We start from the raw sequence: 18,180 nt of genomic DNA, 5'->3' as shown, positions 1-18,180 counted from the left end.
GGCGGGAGAGGTGAACTTATGTGGTTTGTACTGAGTCCTTCACAAAAGTTAAGTTCATTGCAGGGATCTCAATCACTGTAGATACTGAAATATCTCAGTATATCAAAAAAGACAGTTGCCATTTGCATAGTATGTGAATTTCTGAAAGCTTTGAATCCATTATTTAGTTCACTAGAATGGGGAAATACAATTTGTTGTCATTTTACTGATGAAGAATCTGAGGGATAACTCTTGTTTTGTAACATATTTAAAAAGGTGAGGACTGAGTAAACATTAGAATTGAATGCTGCTGATGTGATCTGACCTCTCCCTAAATTATACCCTGCATGTTGTACACACACACACACACACACACACAGAGTTACAACAATGTGCAGAATATTGCACATCCAGAGATCCCTAAGAGCTTTAAACTGACAGAGAGCTGTTTTTAAAACCTTATCCTCCATAGTCAAACTCCAGTTTTTATTTTCCATGGAAAATCCAATTGGTGCTTTTGAAGTTTATGGGTATTTACAGGATTCTTTCAGCCTAAAGATATTTCAGGCGGTTTACTGCAGTCTTATCACTTCAAGTTTGCACTACAGTTCAGACTGCTCAGGTCTGAAATAAAAACAAAGGATCAAAACATGACTGCCCACACTTCAGTGTCAACAGAAATAAAACCTGCACCACCCTTTCCCACACTGTTCAAACATCGCAGAAACTGGGACACTAAATCTGATCCTGAATAGGAAATTATCTAAGGCTCGAATTAAACTTTTTCTGAAAATTAATGAGTACATAATTTGCAAATGTATTATACAGAAATTTTTAAGACTTACTGAATTAGCATGTTTTATTTTATAAATTACTGATAAGTAATAATGACAATCAAACCTGTCTCAGAAATTAGGGGTCAGTGCTCTCTAAGCAGATCTGAACAGAACCAAAGATCTTGACAACTGAAGACGATTTTCAAATGGGTGCCGTGAGTAGTGGTGATTTAACCATTGTGGAATCTTCGCCACCATTTGAGGCTGTTGGGAGGTGGTAACGCAGGCCTACAGACATAAGTGTACCCAAGCATGCTCTTGTTGTTTTACACTCTGTATTGATCACCTACACGGACTGAAATGAAATGGAGTGGGAGAACGGGCATCTTTGCCTGGATGCTTGAGTGATTCAGATTATGCTCTTCAGCAGGAGTGCCCTGGCAGGTGGGAGCGCCAGGTCAATAGCTTTAAATTCAAATGCAAGGATAATCTCTGATTGGGAGAAGCCCTAAGAAAAAAAGAAAAAGATAAGATTTTTAGAGAAATCTCCCTTATATAGCTTCTTATACAAAGATTTATGGGCTCCCTTTCACTTTCTCAATCTCTCCTCTTCCTCCTCTCCTCACCTTCTTCCTCCTCCCTCCCTTTCTTTCCTGCTTATCTTTTTCTTATCTTCTCAGAAACAGTCTGCATTCTAATTAATCCCTGCCCATTTCCTTTTGGACCCTGATGCATTTACATCTTAAACACATTGCATTTCACTGACAAGAGTGTACACAATGTTTTAACTCTCACCGTAACTCCAGTGACTGTATCAGTTAGTGAAGTCAGATCTAATCTGGCTTAAGTGTAGAAAATCTCTTCAAAAATAATATTCTCTGCAGTGTGATTCTGTGGCAATATACTTTTTCTGAGGAAAAACTCAGTGTTAGCTTCCTTATCAACTAGCCTCAACCTCATCCTGACCCTCATAATATACGTAATGGTTGGTTTAAGAGCCAACACAAAAAATCTCCAGGGTACTTAATTGCAGGGAGGGGGACTTGAATGACATTTTCATAAACTGTTTTTTCACTATGCAGACTTCTGTAAATGCAGTAACGCTATGGAGATAAAGCATAGCGAGGATTGACAGGGCAATCACTCTAACATACCTGTGGGAGGAGTGATGTTTGGGAGGTGGGCCGGCAGTGTGTTCACACTCTGATGGAGATAACCTAAGGCTGTTTCTATACGCATTATGGACTCAAAGATTCAGTGGGTCTGGTCCACTTCATTACAGGGAATCCATGTTGTGATGCTAGTATTCACAGGTCACTACTGCTGGCATGGCTGTGACAAATTTTTCGTCAAATTCAATCTGACTGTGTTCACAGAAAATAGGCTTAAAATTTATATTCATAAACATAGGCCTGGTTTAGAATGTTTTTGTTGTTGCTGTTATTGCTGTTTTCAGACATATTGAAATTTCCCTAGTTGCTATGGAATAAGAAGGATATACTAATGTTTATTAATTGTTTACTAATTTAGCAAACGTCTCAAGCAGTTTATGGTATTTGTGTTATTTAACCTTCAAAACAACCCTATGAGATTGGTATATATGTAAGATAGGGTATACCCATACATTACACATGACGAAACTAAAGACTATAGGTCAAGGAAGTTTCCTAAAGTCACAAGTTGGTAGGAATAGGATTGGAATTTTGATCTATCTGCCTCCATAGTCTAGTTTCCTGCCACTGTATCAAGCTATTGCATCCTATGAATAAATTCACAAGCGTATCCCAGCCTTCAAAAACACTGAAATGCACTGGGTAACTTAATACTTCTGGTTAGAAGTGGTAGCAGACTTCAGGTCTCCACTCCTTCAGGTGCAAGATGGAGCATAAGTGGATCTCATAAGCAGTGCTGGCTGGTGAATGTAATGATTGGCTCTCTGGGGGGGAAATTAAATCAATACATCAAAACTCTGTTTTGTAGTATTTGCTGATTTCCATGCTATAAATAATCTCACTGGGGCTAATTTCAAGCTACCAAATGTATATGACTGAAAAAAAGTTGGAAAGGGATTTATGTAGCACACTATATTATACAGTATACAGGAGCAATATACATAATTAACCACAAAATAGTAGTAAAATAGATAATAGTAAAGAGTAAATGATTGATACCAGGAAAATAAATAGGAAATTATGAGTTTTGTGTATCTGTTATCTGCTTTTAACTAAATTTATTTCATTGTAAGTTCATATAATTTGTTAATAATGTCTGTGTTTAACAATTAGCTCACAAAATTTTTGAAAATTTAACAGTTGCCTCTTACAGATTTAAGCCATCTCCAGCATACCACTGAGTAAATGAAGGTTTTATATTAATACTAAAAAGGTGATATAGGTTTACCCTCAGAAAAAGACATACTCACACTACGAGGGAATTAATTGAATGGAATTACCAATGACCCTTGAGAAAATGTAATTAACTTATGCCTTATTGATAGTTTTTAGGCTATTGTATGGAAATATTTAGATAGGCTTATGGGGGAACACCAAGGAAAAAATAAGCTCTTATTCAACCTGACAGCACATCAAGATCCTTAAAGTATCATTTCCCTTTTCCCCACCACTCCATCCCTTCCTCAGAGCTCATCCCTTGGTGATCTAACTCTTGGCCTCAAAAACTGCTAACTCAAAAACACAAGGATTTGGAGACAAGCAATATAAATTTCAGCTTGTCTTTTCCAATAATTCAAAGTGAAACTTTGAATAAAATGCGATCTCTCTGAGACTGCATTTACTAAATTATTAAGGGAGGGCATTTCCCAGGTGATCCCTAAGGTCTCTTCCAGCTCTAACACTGTGTGATTAATATCTCTCAGGATATTTACTTGGCTGATCAGATTGACTTTTGCTCACCATCACAGCAGTTTAACACAGGCCATCAATCAGACGAACACTAAGTCTGCTTTCCTTTTTCTCTTTGTTGTCTCTGCAAGCAGATCAGATCAACCATTTAGGGATCCAATTTGATTTGTACTGCCTGGGATATAGTCAAGCATTTTGAATACCATACCTTGGTTGTTTCCTGTGTATACTGTAAGCAACAACTCCCTTCCTGGTTCCTGGTAAGCACATTTTCTGGTCGTCTGTAAAGGATTTGGAAGAAATAAAGTTTTGAAAATTACATCTAAATGACATTCAAATTAAAAAAAACTTTTCCTTAAGCTGCAGGTGGTCATTAACATTAATGAATTACAACATTCCACATCTGCTCATCTAACCTTAGCAAATATTATAGTAAATCCTTTGTAAGTTTCACCAGCATTTAAGCAAACAGGGACAAAATTTCTTTAGATAACATGATTGGACTTTGCTTTGAAATATCTCATTAGATTTGAAAATATTCCTTCAAAAGATTTAATTTCTTAGTGCAATGAATCAAGTAAGTCAATTTAATACTAATTATTTTTAACAATAAATTAAAATTAATTAGTAAATTTATCCAATAATAGTCAGACAACATATGTGAGGGAAAATGAAAAATGTCTTTTACAGGATTGTGCTATAATTTAGTAGTTTATTTAAAGTTATTTGGAAAGGAAATGAATTGGCTTACCTACTACAGACCATATATGGAGAACTGCTCATTTGTAAATCAAGATAATCTCAAAACCTTTGAATATAGCTATTTTAATAAAGTTACAAAAGGCCAACCTGATTATAAAACCAGTTCCAATATCTCCCAATAGATATCATATCATACCATATTTATAATAAAAGGACTGAAGTTACTTAATTTTTAATTTTCCTCATGATTTCATTTAATTCAGTTCACCTAATCTATTTGCTTACCTATTCTATCCACAATACTGCACAAGGTTTTCAATATATTAAAAAAAATTGTCTTAGAGAGAAATGGTGACAAGGCAAATATGGAGCAACTGGAAAAGTGGTTACTTGTTAGCAACCTGCTGCCTGAACAATTAATTAAACATTCTAACCCTAGATTTTCCAGTTATAAAATGAAGGTAATAATAGTTCTTAAATCATGTTTCATATGAGAATTATATGAAAAATAAATGAAAATATTAAACTATACTTGGAAAATAATGTTATGCTATAATACACATAAGAAGTTGATGGTTTATTTTGGGGGAAGATAATGAGCTTAAATTTATATATGTCCCAGCAATATCCAGAATTTATTTTCAACTCTCATCCTTCATTTTTCATTGAGTTTGTATTTCAGCTCCCAGAATTACATTTAGGAAAAGAAGGACTTATTTAATCCTGCTTTTTTGGCCACAGTTGAGGTGAACACCTGATCGAAGCTTTTTTAACCCAATGGCATTTTTCAGAAATTTGTAAGTAAAGAATTTCTAGTATATTTTGCACTGGAGCTAGAATGCATGAAAAACTAGAGATAGAAAGAACAAGAAAAAAGCAGTCTGCGAGAGAATTAATGATGAAATCAGTGTGTGGAAAGGAAGAGAGATAGGCAACCATAGAGTATTACAGAAACAGAGTAATCTTAGTTTCTCAATTCAGAGTTCTTAATCACAGATTGAGGGCCTACTTTTCTTTCTACCCTCTGTGGTCTTCCGTAAGTTTCATCTTTTCTTTAGGTTTATGAAGATTATTTTTTCTTATTTTTATTTAAAAGTTCCCTACATTCTCCACAATATACACTAAAACCATGATGTAGACAGATGTCCAGTGGACACGCTGGCTTCACAGATGGTGAGACACACACACCCAGAGGACGAGATTCCCAGGCCGCAGTGTAGGGAGCAGCCTCTGCAGATGTGTGTGCAGCGGGTGATGTGAATGGCCTGGCTTCTTACAACAGAAAATCTTTGTCCTGCTGGAACTTTTATAACTTTATTTTGTTTATGGGAGTAAGGGATTCAAAATGTGAAAAGGATCAGATTCTTATCAATGAGTATTTATCAATGGCTTAATATACATAAAACATGTTAGGTCTTAGGTGAAAAGTAGTGAATAGTATAGATATTAAGAGTGTTTTGACTCAGATTACTTTTTTGCACATTTTTTTAAAAAGCGATGATCTTAGAAACAAGAGGAATGAGCAAGGGGAAAGGGGAAAGTGACATGGAAATGATTTTTAATGTTTTTCATGAAATTAGAGAAATATAAAATCCAATGAATCATTACACTAAAGAACACAAAGCATCTTGGGGCTATTCTGAGTTGTGAACCTGAGAGGAAATGACCACAGAGACAGAGAGAATAGACAGAGGGGTAGCACATTGAAATTCACATATATACAGTTATGCCTACAACTCATTCTTATGAACAGTATCTTCCTTCTCCATACAATAGGCAAGCTGATTTTAAAGCACTTTATGACAAAACATGTGACTTAATTTTTGCTTTTTAACCCAATATTTTTTTAATCCTCACCTAAGAACATTTTTTTAAAAATTACTTTTAGAGAGAGAGGAAGAGAAACATCAGTTGGTTTGCTTTCTCAAACACACCCTGACCAGGGATCCAACCCACAGCCTGGGTATGTGCCCTGACCAGGAATCAAACTCTCAACCTTTTGGTCTATGAGACAATGCTCCAACACACTGAGCCACACAGGCCAGGGCTTAATCCAACATTAAGGACATATTGTGAATAATGATCATAAGCCCCCCAAATTAACAGAAATATACAAACAATTGTATTACAGAAAACTGTATCTAAGGAGATAGGGAGACATGTATAATCACTTTTTATTAAATTCCATGAGAAATTCAAATTCCTACAGTGTTTTCAATCCATTAAAATAAAAACCTACTACTATAACAAATAAAATCATTGTTTTAAAACAGGAACTTTTATATAAGGTAAACTATCTGCAAAATAACTTGGAAAAGAGATAGAGAGTAAAAGAAGGAAATACAAGATAAGGAAAAGAAATAACATTATGTATTCATAATGGTGTCTTCATTTGAGTTGCTGCAACCATAGGGGAGAAAGGTCAAAATCTATGGGAAACAGAGGCTCATTGGTTCCCTTACGGTTTTAAATGGCCCCAGATCCTGACACACCTTTGTAGGACTGCAAAGGAGGAGCTGTGTGGCTCATTGTATAGAGAAGAATATGACCAGAATAAAAAATTATTTAGTTAGTTATTTAGACCCAGAATGCCACTGCTAGGACTATAACCTAAGAATTCGAAACACCAATTCAAACGAACCTATGCAGTCCAATGTTCATAGCAGCACAATTTACAATAGCCAAGTGCTGGAAGCAACCTAAGTGCCCATCAATAAATGACTGGATCAAAAAACTGTGGTACATTTACACAATGAAATACTATGCAGCAGAAAGAAAGAAGGAGCTCCTGCTCTTTGCAAAAGCATGGATGGAACTGGAAAGCATTATGCTAAGTGAAATAAGTCAGGCAGTGAGAAACAAATACCATATGATTTCACCTATAAGTGGAACCTAATCAACAAAACAAACAAGAGATCAAAATAAAACCAGAGACATGAAAATAAAAATAAACTGACAGTGACCAGAGGGGCTGGGGGAGGGCGATAACGGGGGAAAGAAGGGGAAAGGTCAGGTCAAAGAACATGTAGAAAGGCCCCATGGACAAGGACAATGGGGAAGGGGGATTGAAAGTGGAAGTTTCGGGGTTGGGTAAGGCAGGAAAGAGTAATGGGGGAAAGTGGAAACAGCTGTAATTGAACAATAAAAACATTGTTAAAATTATTTATTTATTTGTTTTGGAAGACCAGAGTAAAAATGGTAAAAGAGCACCAGCTTATATTCCTTATACATTCTATTTTCTTTTACAGGAATTCTTATTCTGCTCCCTTGCCTACCTGAAGATACTGCATAAACTAAGATATACTCTCTGTGGGTTAATATCTCACTGAGAAGCTAAATTGTTGGCAAGGAAAAGAGCAGTGGAGGGAGGGTTAAGGGTACTTGTGAGTCATAGGAAGAATGCTTTCAGTCATTACACTCCAAAACCACTCATAATCATTCCTAAAAATTATCTTTTCTTAAAATTTGTGAAGAGGAATATTTAAAAATGTTTAGAAATATATTTGTATATATTGCATATATACTAACTTGAGGGACAAGAAGCTATTTTCAGGGAAGAAAAGGGGTTTACTCCATGGCTTTTAAAAATGTACAGTTGGAGGATCCTGGTCTCTGGGAACTGACATAATACTGAAATAATTTATTAACAGCACAGCCCTCACCATCCCACCCCGCCACCTATATCCTGACTCTCTGAGCTGCTTGAGGGGAGGGGTATTTACTTTTACACCCTAGCACTTAGTGCAATGACTAATGCTTAATTCATTCTCTATTTTATTTTATTTTTTAAAATTGGAATTCGAGTGAATTAAAATTCTTGGCAGTTTTTCTTGTTATTGGTATAGTTATTTTCTCAGGATCCACACATCTAACAATTTTTTTCTCAATGTACTTCAATTTTAGTCAGACACATGCTATTTACACTTTCCCCCTTTGGCCCCTTAGTAGTCAATTTTTGTTGTGTAACAAACCACTGCATCACTTAGTGATTTAAAATAGCAAACATGAATACATCTGCTCTAACGTTGATTTTATTTTAATGTCACATAGTGTACTTGCTAGTTGGCCACATCCTTTAGAATGTTCTTCCCGATGCTTTCCAGTGTACTTTCCTTCACATCACCCAGGTTTAAATTTAAATGTCACCAACTCAGAAGGACTAAATCTGAAGTAGCTCTTAATCAGTCCCTCTTATGCCATTTCTATTTTATTCTTGTCAAAACAATTGGTTATCTCATTTATTTGTTTATTGTGTATCACTTCCTTACTTCAAAAAAGCACTCAAATGTAGGATCAAACTAGTTGATTCAATATTGAAAGACTCCATACAGATTGGGAAATAGCTATTGTCCTGAAATCCCCAATAACTCCATGTCACTTAAATTACCAGTCCTCTGTGGCACACACTGGAAACCTCCATCATCCAGAAATAAAAGGGTTAATTCTGACTTAACAGGAGCATCTAAGACTGATCCTGAACTATAACCAATGTCAACCCTGAATGACTGGAACTTGTGTTTAACAGCCATTAGGTATCTGTAATCATCACCACTGTATTATTTCTTTACCTGCCTCTACCATCCAACAACATGTTTCCTTGATTTGCTATTAGAGGCAAATGAGTTATTTTTCCAGAATAACTCTATGAATTGGATCCTCTAGGCTGGAATCTTGGCAAGCTAAAGTAACAGATAGAGGGTGTTTAGGCATTTGTTTCTCAGGATAATATTCTATTTTCCTGCTTAAAAGTCCTGCTTTTCTATGCCAGAAGTGGAATTTTACCTCCTTTTTTCCTTTGTTTTAGTCCTGTAACAACTTCTAATCTCCATCAACAGATGAATGTTTTAGGGTACTTAGATAAAGGTCAAATGAATATTGAGAGAGACAGAGAGAGATAGAGATAGAGAGGGGAAAGGACATTAAAGAAGATTATAAAAAAATAGTGCTGCTTTAAAATGCTGAATAAATTGGGATCTCAACATTAAAATGGCATCAAAAGAACATTTTGGGGTGTGGAATTACAAGCAAATTGAGAATAAGAACCTTAAATTTTCACCATAAAATCCCTTTATTGGCATGAGGTACATAATATGTGTGCTACTTTTGTATTAAGGCTAATTAAAATTTATAATACAATTTTATCAATAAAGTGGAAATAGTATCCACATCACTGGATACCTATAAGTATCAAGTGAGTTACCACCTTTAAAAATGTTTTGCAAGTATCTATGTAAGTTTCTTCATATTATAGTAATTATAACAAAAATAGTACTTAAGGAAGGGAAGTTCATTATTCATTTTGATTTCTCTGGTGTTTGGTATATTCTAAGTACATACTACCTTATTGATTTTTAGAATTGAAGAGATAAAGACAAACAATCTTAATTTTCCCACAGATTTTGTTCCCTTTCTTTACTCTAGACAATCTGAACTTTCACAAATATTCCATCCATTTACTTTCCTTTTCTTCAGAAGTAAATTTGCCTTTTATATTAGCCAAAGCAGCAAGCATCTATCCAGATAAATTTTTAGTGAGTTGAAAAAATAATGGACCTGGGCTTCCAGTGAAGATGGTGGCATAGGTAAACATGTTTCACCTACTCATGCAATCACAGAAAGAATTACAACTACACTTTAAAACAAATAACACTTAGAACTGTCAGAAAATTGAGCTGGATGGAAGTCTGACAACTGAGGGTTTAAAGAAACCATATTCATTCAGATGGGTATAAGGGGCAGAGATGCAGAGATGGGTGGAGAGGTGTGGAGATGCAGTGTGGCATGGAGGGGCAGCAGTGGCAGAACAGGTAGTCCCATATTCATGTGTGGCAGATAAAATCAGGAGGGATACCTTGGGAGTGAGTGATTCCAGCCCCAGGCTAGACCTCACAGGCCCAGGCCAGACCCTACAGCCCCAGGTTCCAGAGTCAAGGATACAAATCCCCATAACTTCTGGCTACAAAAACCAGACAGGTTTGGGATGGTAGAAGGAACTACCAGGTTTTTAGGAGAATCTGGGTAAAGGGCCCACATGCAATTAAAATATACTCAGACCCACCCCCTCTGGGATTCAGCACCAGGGCTACAGCTGGAAGAGTGCCAATCACAGTGCCAGGAAAATCTCCAGAAGCCAGGCAGTGGCATTGTCCCTTCTCTGAGACCTCCCTCCATGCAGAGCCACAAAACAGTGAAACAGGTTGCCCAGCCCTGGCAATTACCTAAGGCTCCTCCCCACGCAATTTACAGGTACCTTTTCTGTAATAGGCCACATTAGTAAGACATGGAGTCAAAGCATCTCTACCTAATACACAGAAATGAACACAGGGAGGCTGCCAAATTGAGGAGACAAAGAAACATGGCCCAAATGAAAGAAAAGAACAAAACCTGAGAAAAAGAACTAAATGAAATGGAGATAACCAACCTGTCAGATGTAGAGTTCAAAACACTGAATCAGAATGCTCAAAGAACTCACTGAGTATGGCAACAAAATAAAAAAGACCAAGGAAGAAATGAAGGTTATATTATGTGAAATAAAGAAAAATCTACATGGAACCAACAATGGAGGGGATGAAACTGGAATTCAAATCAATGATTTGGAACATAAGGAAGAAATAAACATTCAATCAGAATAGCAAGAAAGAAGAATTTTTTAAAAATGAGGACAATATAAGAAGACCCTGGGACATCTTCAAACATTCCAACATCTGAATCATAGTGGTGCCAGAAGGAGAAGAGGAAGAGCAAGAAATTAAAAACTTACTTGAGAAAATAATGAAAGAAAACTTCCCTAATTTGGTGAAGGAAAGTCACACAAGTCCAGGAAGCACAGAGCATCCCAAACAAGTTGGACCTAAAGAGAACCACTCAAAGATACATCATAATTAAAATGCCAATGGTTAAAGATAAAGAGAAAGTCTTAAAAAGCAGCAAGAGAAAAGCAGATAGTTAACTGCAAAGGAGTTTCCATAGGACTGTCAGCTGATTTCTCAAAGGAAACTTTGCAGGCAGGCAGGGATAGGCAAGAAGTATTCAAAGTGATGAAAAAGCAAGGACCTACAACCTAGATTTCTCTATCCAGCAAAGCTATCATTTAGAATGGAAGGGCAGATAAAGTGCTTCCCAGACAAGGTAAAGCTAAAGGAGTTCATCATCACCAAGACATTATTATGTGAAATGTTAATGGGATTTATTTAAGAAAAAGAAGATCAAAACTATGAACATTAAAATTATAAATACATTAAAAACTGTAATACCATATCAATAAAATACATTTAAATAATGGACCTAAAGTAGCAGACATTGTTAATTAAATATAGTTTTATTAAAAATAAACATTGACCTTAAATATTAGTCCAAACACTCACAAAAAGCATTATAAAGAAAAGAGTAACTCCCCCAGGCATTATGGGAAAGTTTCTGATCATGGTACTTGTGAGTGGCCCATGCCTGCAGCCCTTGACCAGGCTAGACAAGACCACGTGCCTCTGGACCACATTTTTCTGCTCTTAGCTCAGATTTCCCTGAACTCTTTAGTGAAGTAGTTTCTTTCATCTTCTTAAAAAAATCCAAAATGCTAAAGTCATCATGATTCTCCATTATCAAACTTCACAGCATCTACTGAAGGGAAGTCTGGCAATAAAGACCTGACTAGAGCTGCCGCACCTTCATAAGGGTTGTCAAAAGGAACCTGAGTCTGATCTCCATTCCTTAAACTTTAAAGTGGCAGTTATTTTGCTTTTAATAATTCTGTACTTCATTATATTTACCTCCAAAACTCAAGGGTATAACCTGACATAGAAATAGCATATGACTTTGTTAATATAAGCTTCTTAAAATATCAATATTATCCTTTTGTGACAATTCCACAGCAGAAATTACAGGTGTGAGAGTGAAACTTACAAGAAGATCACTTTTGAAGTTATAGATGACCTAAGAGAAAAGGTTTATCTTTTGGGGCTTAATCTTGGAAGAAAAGTACAAGCATGGTACTAAAAGGGCCCCTTGCATTGCTATAACTTGGCATTAAGTCAGCTGGTTACTTTGTGATAAAGGATTTAAAGGACTGGAACTATTTTTGCCTGCTACATAATTTTGGATGATATTGTGGAACTTACTTCAGTTCTGTGCATTGGTTTATCATTTCCTATGGTACATAATAACTGAGGAAAGCCTAACCACCTCTACTAAAAAATTGTTGACAGTAAGAAAGCAAATCGCATTGCATTTAAATGATCTATTTGGCATTATTGTGCTCTTGATCACTCTTCCATTTTGCCCTTGTGTATTTCACCTTCTCCCTCCAAGACTGACTGCTGTGGCCACACACTTGGCAGCTGGCAGGCTAACCCCCAGGTGCCAAGCTCTTGAGCGGATTTTCTAGGAGCAGAGTTGGGCTCTGTGAAGGTTGGCCACACACTCTCCCTACTAGCTGGTTCCTTGGCAAGTTCTTTGATTCATTTGATTTTTGGCAAAGCAACTCCCCCATTGACTATGAATCTGTCAAATGCTTTAGTCAGGCTGAACATTTGACTGTCCCTTCCTATCATACCTAAAAATTGAAGTTTTCCAAAATATATGTTTAATGTCACACAGAGCTAAATAAAGAAGGGTTCTGCATAGTTGTGTTGTATGAAGCATGAGAGTAATACTTAGCCCTATGGCCAAACCCTCACAGATTCTAGTCTCTTTTCAATGAGAGGTTTATAACATAACACTGTGACTATTTCTTGGCAGAGACAATTTTTCTACCTTATGGAGTGGCAAGTTACCAACAGTCTCAAAGCAAATGCTTGGCCCAGAGACAGGACACTCTTTTTCTCTCACTCAATGGTGAAAATATGGCCCATTATGTCCCCTTAACTACTCTCCTTTATGGGTAAGGTTGCTGAAAAGATTCTGGAAACGTCTGCTTTAGGTGGTAATTGGAATTTTCCCTCTATCACTCATTGGCCTGAGTTTTGATGTGTCTAAAAGACTCAGCAGCGTCTTAGTTGATTTACTCCCTGTCAGTCAGCATGCATTTTAAAAATAACACAGGTAGACACTACTCATTTCACAGTTATGTAAAACGTATGAGGAATTTTACACAGGTGAAATTGGGAGATTTGTATTTCCTGGGAAATGTCTGCTTTTAAAAATAATTAGTGATTACTTATATTCATACTATAAAATAATTCACCAAGACCAAAAGAAGTAGAGAACATACATTTGGGACAATAGCTAGAAAATAGTACATCTGGATTCTCAGGCTAAGAGGACATGGACTTGTTTCCTGCTTTGATAAGATGAGTTGGATCCCATTTCCTGTATGACATGTACACCTATGGTATGCATTCAAGGCCTCTTTTTTTTAATTGTTTGTTTTTATGGCATATTCCACTAGTTGTTTTAACCTCCCCATTTAGTTTTACTACTTCATGACTTACTGTGAGGAAAAGACACATAATTTTGTCCTAAACTGAATCTGTTCCTGAAAAATATATTATGTGCTTATTATGTGTGATGCACAATAATAAGAAGTATTTCAGGAACAGAAGTCAGTGAAGACACCTCTGTCACCAGTCAAGAGTTCGCAGTTTATATTTCATTTGAACCCTCCACTTGGCATATTGTTTTATCTGTCAATATAGACTACATGGGTTTCACACATTGGATTTTAATTTCACAATTTGGAGTACCACAGGACATTTTTGCAGTATAACACAAAGTTACAATATGTACCTTTGTATTTTAACAAGGGGATTTAAAATTCAACAATAAAATACCCATATAACGTGTATGCAGTGGGTTAATTTTCTGGTGAGTTGAATACACATACACTCACACAGAGATTCATGTCACCTCAAAAAAAGGCTTCAGTATTCTAGTGCCAAATATATTTGTTCTTAAAATTTATACATATTCCAAGGAGAGTTTAGCTCAGGTCTTCAAAAATACATGTTTAAAGAACAGTGTTTTTTCTCTCTTTAGGATACTATTTTATTACTCTGTTAGTTAATAAAATGTAAAATATATCGTTATCTCTTGTTGATATTTAGAGGTGAGGTATTGCTGGCTTTCATTACTAGACTGATTGGAACAACTTGGCTATAAATAAAGTTCACTGTCAATATGCTTTTTACTATCACACAGAATTATCATGTGTCACATCTAACTAAAATTATGCCTTAAATTACCAGTAGTTTACTGACTAAAAAGTATGCATGTGCATAATTTGAATAGTAGGAAATCCAGGGAGCATCTAATCAATGAAAAATATGGTATTAGGAGGTGTGCACAAATTGCTTCAGGACATATACTTTCCACTGACACATTTTAAGGGGATGGTGGAAGACTTGGATCAACTCACTCATCAGTGGAAAGGGGAGGTTATGTAATAGGAATAGATTTTTAGATATTTTTTGGGGAAATTATATATTTGAAAGACTAAAATTTTATCAACTACTTTGTACATTGGACAAAGTCTTGAAAATCTTGTCATCTTAAGAAAACTGAAATTGCTAAATCAAAAGTTGGCTGGAATTGGGTAAGGAGATGAGATAGAGTTTATTTTCCTAATGTTTCAAATTTAAAAGAGACAGATGGAATGATAAACTTATAATTTTGTACAGGCAGTATAAAGCACACATTGCCACAGTTCCTGAGTAAGTAGGAACTGCTAGAGCAGATTTATATTATAATCAGTTCATTTGAAAACAAAATGGAACCTATATATTCCAGTAAAATGTACCTGAGCCAAGTGCCATAACCTGATACCACTACCATAACTATTACGTTAAATGGTCCTCATGAAGAGCATTGATTACTTAAGGTGAGTGACTCAGCATCATCATGGCTTTGCCCCAGAACTTTCACAAAAAGCAAAATGACTTGAAAGTTTTTAGCATGAAGCCAAACAAAATTGGACATTAAACTCTAATTATGATATGGAGATATTTATTATTAGACATTAATAGAAAACTTTGCATTTTTGAGGTGACTTAATTTATGTTCAACTGCCATTCCAGACATGTAAATTTGGATTTTCTTCTAGATGTGAAAGAAGGGTTCTTGGTTAAGAGAGCAGAAGCAGAGGGTGTGTGGCATCTCCGAATCTCCTGCCCAATGTTAGCAGTTATTGCTTCCAATTCAGCAGCCAAGTCACTTAGCTAGACAAAATTATTTCTCCATTCACAACCCATAGCCATAAGAAGCAGCAACCTTTTGGGAAACTTTTCATACACTGCTTGCTTTTCTATGCCTATCCATCAAGCAAATGAGCTATCTATTTTTGCTATGGTATACTGCTACATCAATGAATCCCTGAAATGTATCCACTGCTGTCAATTTGAGTATCAGCAAACACAACCACAAATAAGTCCAATTTGTTCAGTTTTGTAGAGGATTTATATACCTGTTTAAATGGTTGTGGATAAGGGGCTTAGTTCTAAAAGAACTTTAGAAATAAGTAATTGAGTGTCTCAGATACTTCCACATGATATCCTAGAACAATGCATCTGGGCGTGCATAACCACAACTCCGGTGTCTTGTAATTCAATTAGGAGAAAAGAATAAAGTTACAAGTAATGAGTAAGGATTATGTTTAATCTGAAATTTATTTTATCTACGTAGTAGCCCATGGAGATATCTTATAATTAAAAATGTGCTCATACCAGGAAAAGCAAGATCCACAGCTTTGTCATGTACTTATATATCATCCTCTATGGAAAACTTAAGACATTACCTGATACAATTGAACTGGAAAAAAAAGAAATAAGTAATTAAGTTGAAAAATAACTTTACATATATTCACCCTGGAATTTTAGAAATATACCTAATAAAGTTATTCAATTCATTTTTAAACTTAAATAGCATTTATACAGATTTTAATCAATATGCATAGAGTAAGCTTTGGTTGTGAATATAAAATAATTTTTAAAAGGCAAAATTTCTGGGTTCAGAAATAGCATCACAATAAAAGCATATGCTTAAAAGTACATAAGAAAAGGCTTTCAAATTTCTGTAATTTTAATATTTTATTATCATTCCTGCAATGACCAATGTAGTTGCTATTACATAATAAAGCAAAGGCATATTATATTAACTATTTCAAATTTAAACTATCTACATTATTACATAATGGAGAAATACTATATTAGCTGAATTTAGGCAAAAGCTTTTTTTAGATATAAAAGATTTTTATTTTCATTTTGTCAACTGCATCAAAGAAGCTGCCCTGTTATGATATGACATTAAAAAATATATAGTGCTTTGATGGGGAAAAAAGAGGAGGTAAAGTAAAAAGGAATATTTTCATGTAACAATGAAAGCTTAGCTTATACTTTGTTACCTGTGTAAAAATGTCTACAACAATACCATTAGTGTTAAAAATTATTAGAGCACTTTCTGAGGCTAACTGTAAACAATTTTACAATAAAAGACACTTTTCAATGATAGAGAAAAAGGGAAGGAGCAAACCTGGAATCAAAAAGGTTTTGAAACAAGGATGCATTTATATAATCAATTCAAGGCTTATGTAAAGGCATTTTGTATGTTGTGCTTTTCAGCAGCCACCTGTGTCAACCTGGAAAGTGTCTGTATGTAAGGGAAAATAATTTGATACATACAATGGTTAAAATATGTGGTTCTCATCTATAGTACAGTAGAAACAGTTGGAATAATTCTGAAGAGCATAATAATACTGTTAAAATTTAGCTTAGTTTGAATAAATTTGCATCAAATGGACTTAAATACAAAAAAAGGGGGGATTGTAAGTGAATATTAATGACCTAATACTTTTTAATGTATGTATGTATTTATTTATTTTGCAAAAGGGGAAAGAAGGAAGAGAGGGAGAGAAACATCAGCGTGTGGTTGCCTCTCACACGCCTGCTACTGAGCACCTGGTCTGCAACCCAGGCATGTGTCCTGACTCGAAATTAATCTGCAAGCCTTTGGTTCTCAGGCTGGAGCTTCATCCTCTGAGCCAACCAGCCAGGGCTATTAATGAGCTAATCCTTGATGGAGATGAAAATTAGACATAGTATTGCAGAGAACTAACGATTTGCAGAAAAATGCCATACATTGATACCTCCTTTTTGGACTTTCTTTGTAAAGACATATCCATCTCCACTTACCTAATTTAAAAAATAAATAATAGAAGACATAATAATTTATTCAGTAAGCATAGCAAAGTGTAACCATATACGTGTAGGCATCCCATGCTTTTGAAAGTTCCCTTCGCACCTCTTTGCTTCTATGAAAGAGCTAACTATATTACTACGTTTTAAGCCCAAAAGCAGTCCAGAGAGGATTTTTGCTTCTAGGACAAAAGGTAAAATGCGGAAATCACTATTTGGTATTTGCTTTGCAGCAAACCGCACCACATACACCCCAAATAGCAAGAGTATTTGTCACCAGGCTCATTCCCTAGGAGTTCAGCATCTTAACAACAAGCTGCCAGAGCTTTGAACTCTGTACATGAACATTTGAGTTTTATCTTAATCTATTTGTCCCTTAAGAAGACATATTCTAAGATAGTCACTCCTTCACTTGATGCCATTTTGGCTAATGAAAGTTTTCATAGGAACAGGAACGCTCTGCTTTTAAATAGTGGGGAAACCTGAACTTCATTTTCTTAAGATTCCAATTAAGGAAGAATGGAAGGAAAAGAAGAGATGGAAGAAAAACAAGATTGAGAGTGAAAGAGAGAAAGTAGAGATAAACAAAAATATATGCAGAGAGTAGTATAGAAAGGGTGAGTTAGATAAGTATTATTTATAAATGGAAGCCAGCTTTAGAGTGCCAATAGCTGCTTAAAAGACCTTTAACAGTTTATTAGTTGATTAACTACAATCTACAACTTTCCAGTTGCTGAAAATATT

The sequence above is a fragment of the Phyllostomus hastatus genome, unplaced genomic scaffold (assembly GCF_019186645.2).
Source record: "Phyllostomus hastatus isolate PE091 unplaced genomic scaffold, TTU_PhHast_1.1 phas_scaffold_39, whole genome shotgun sequence".
NCBI classification, from domain to species: Eukaryota; Metazoa; Chordata; class Mammalia; order Chiroptera; family Phyllostomidae; genus Phyllostomus; species Phyllostomus hastatus.
Note: the sequence above shows the minus strand (reverse complement) of the source record.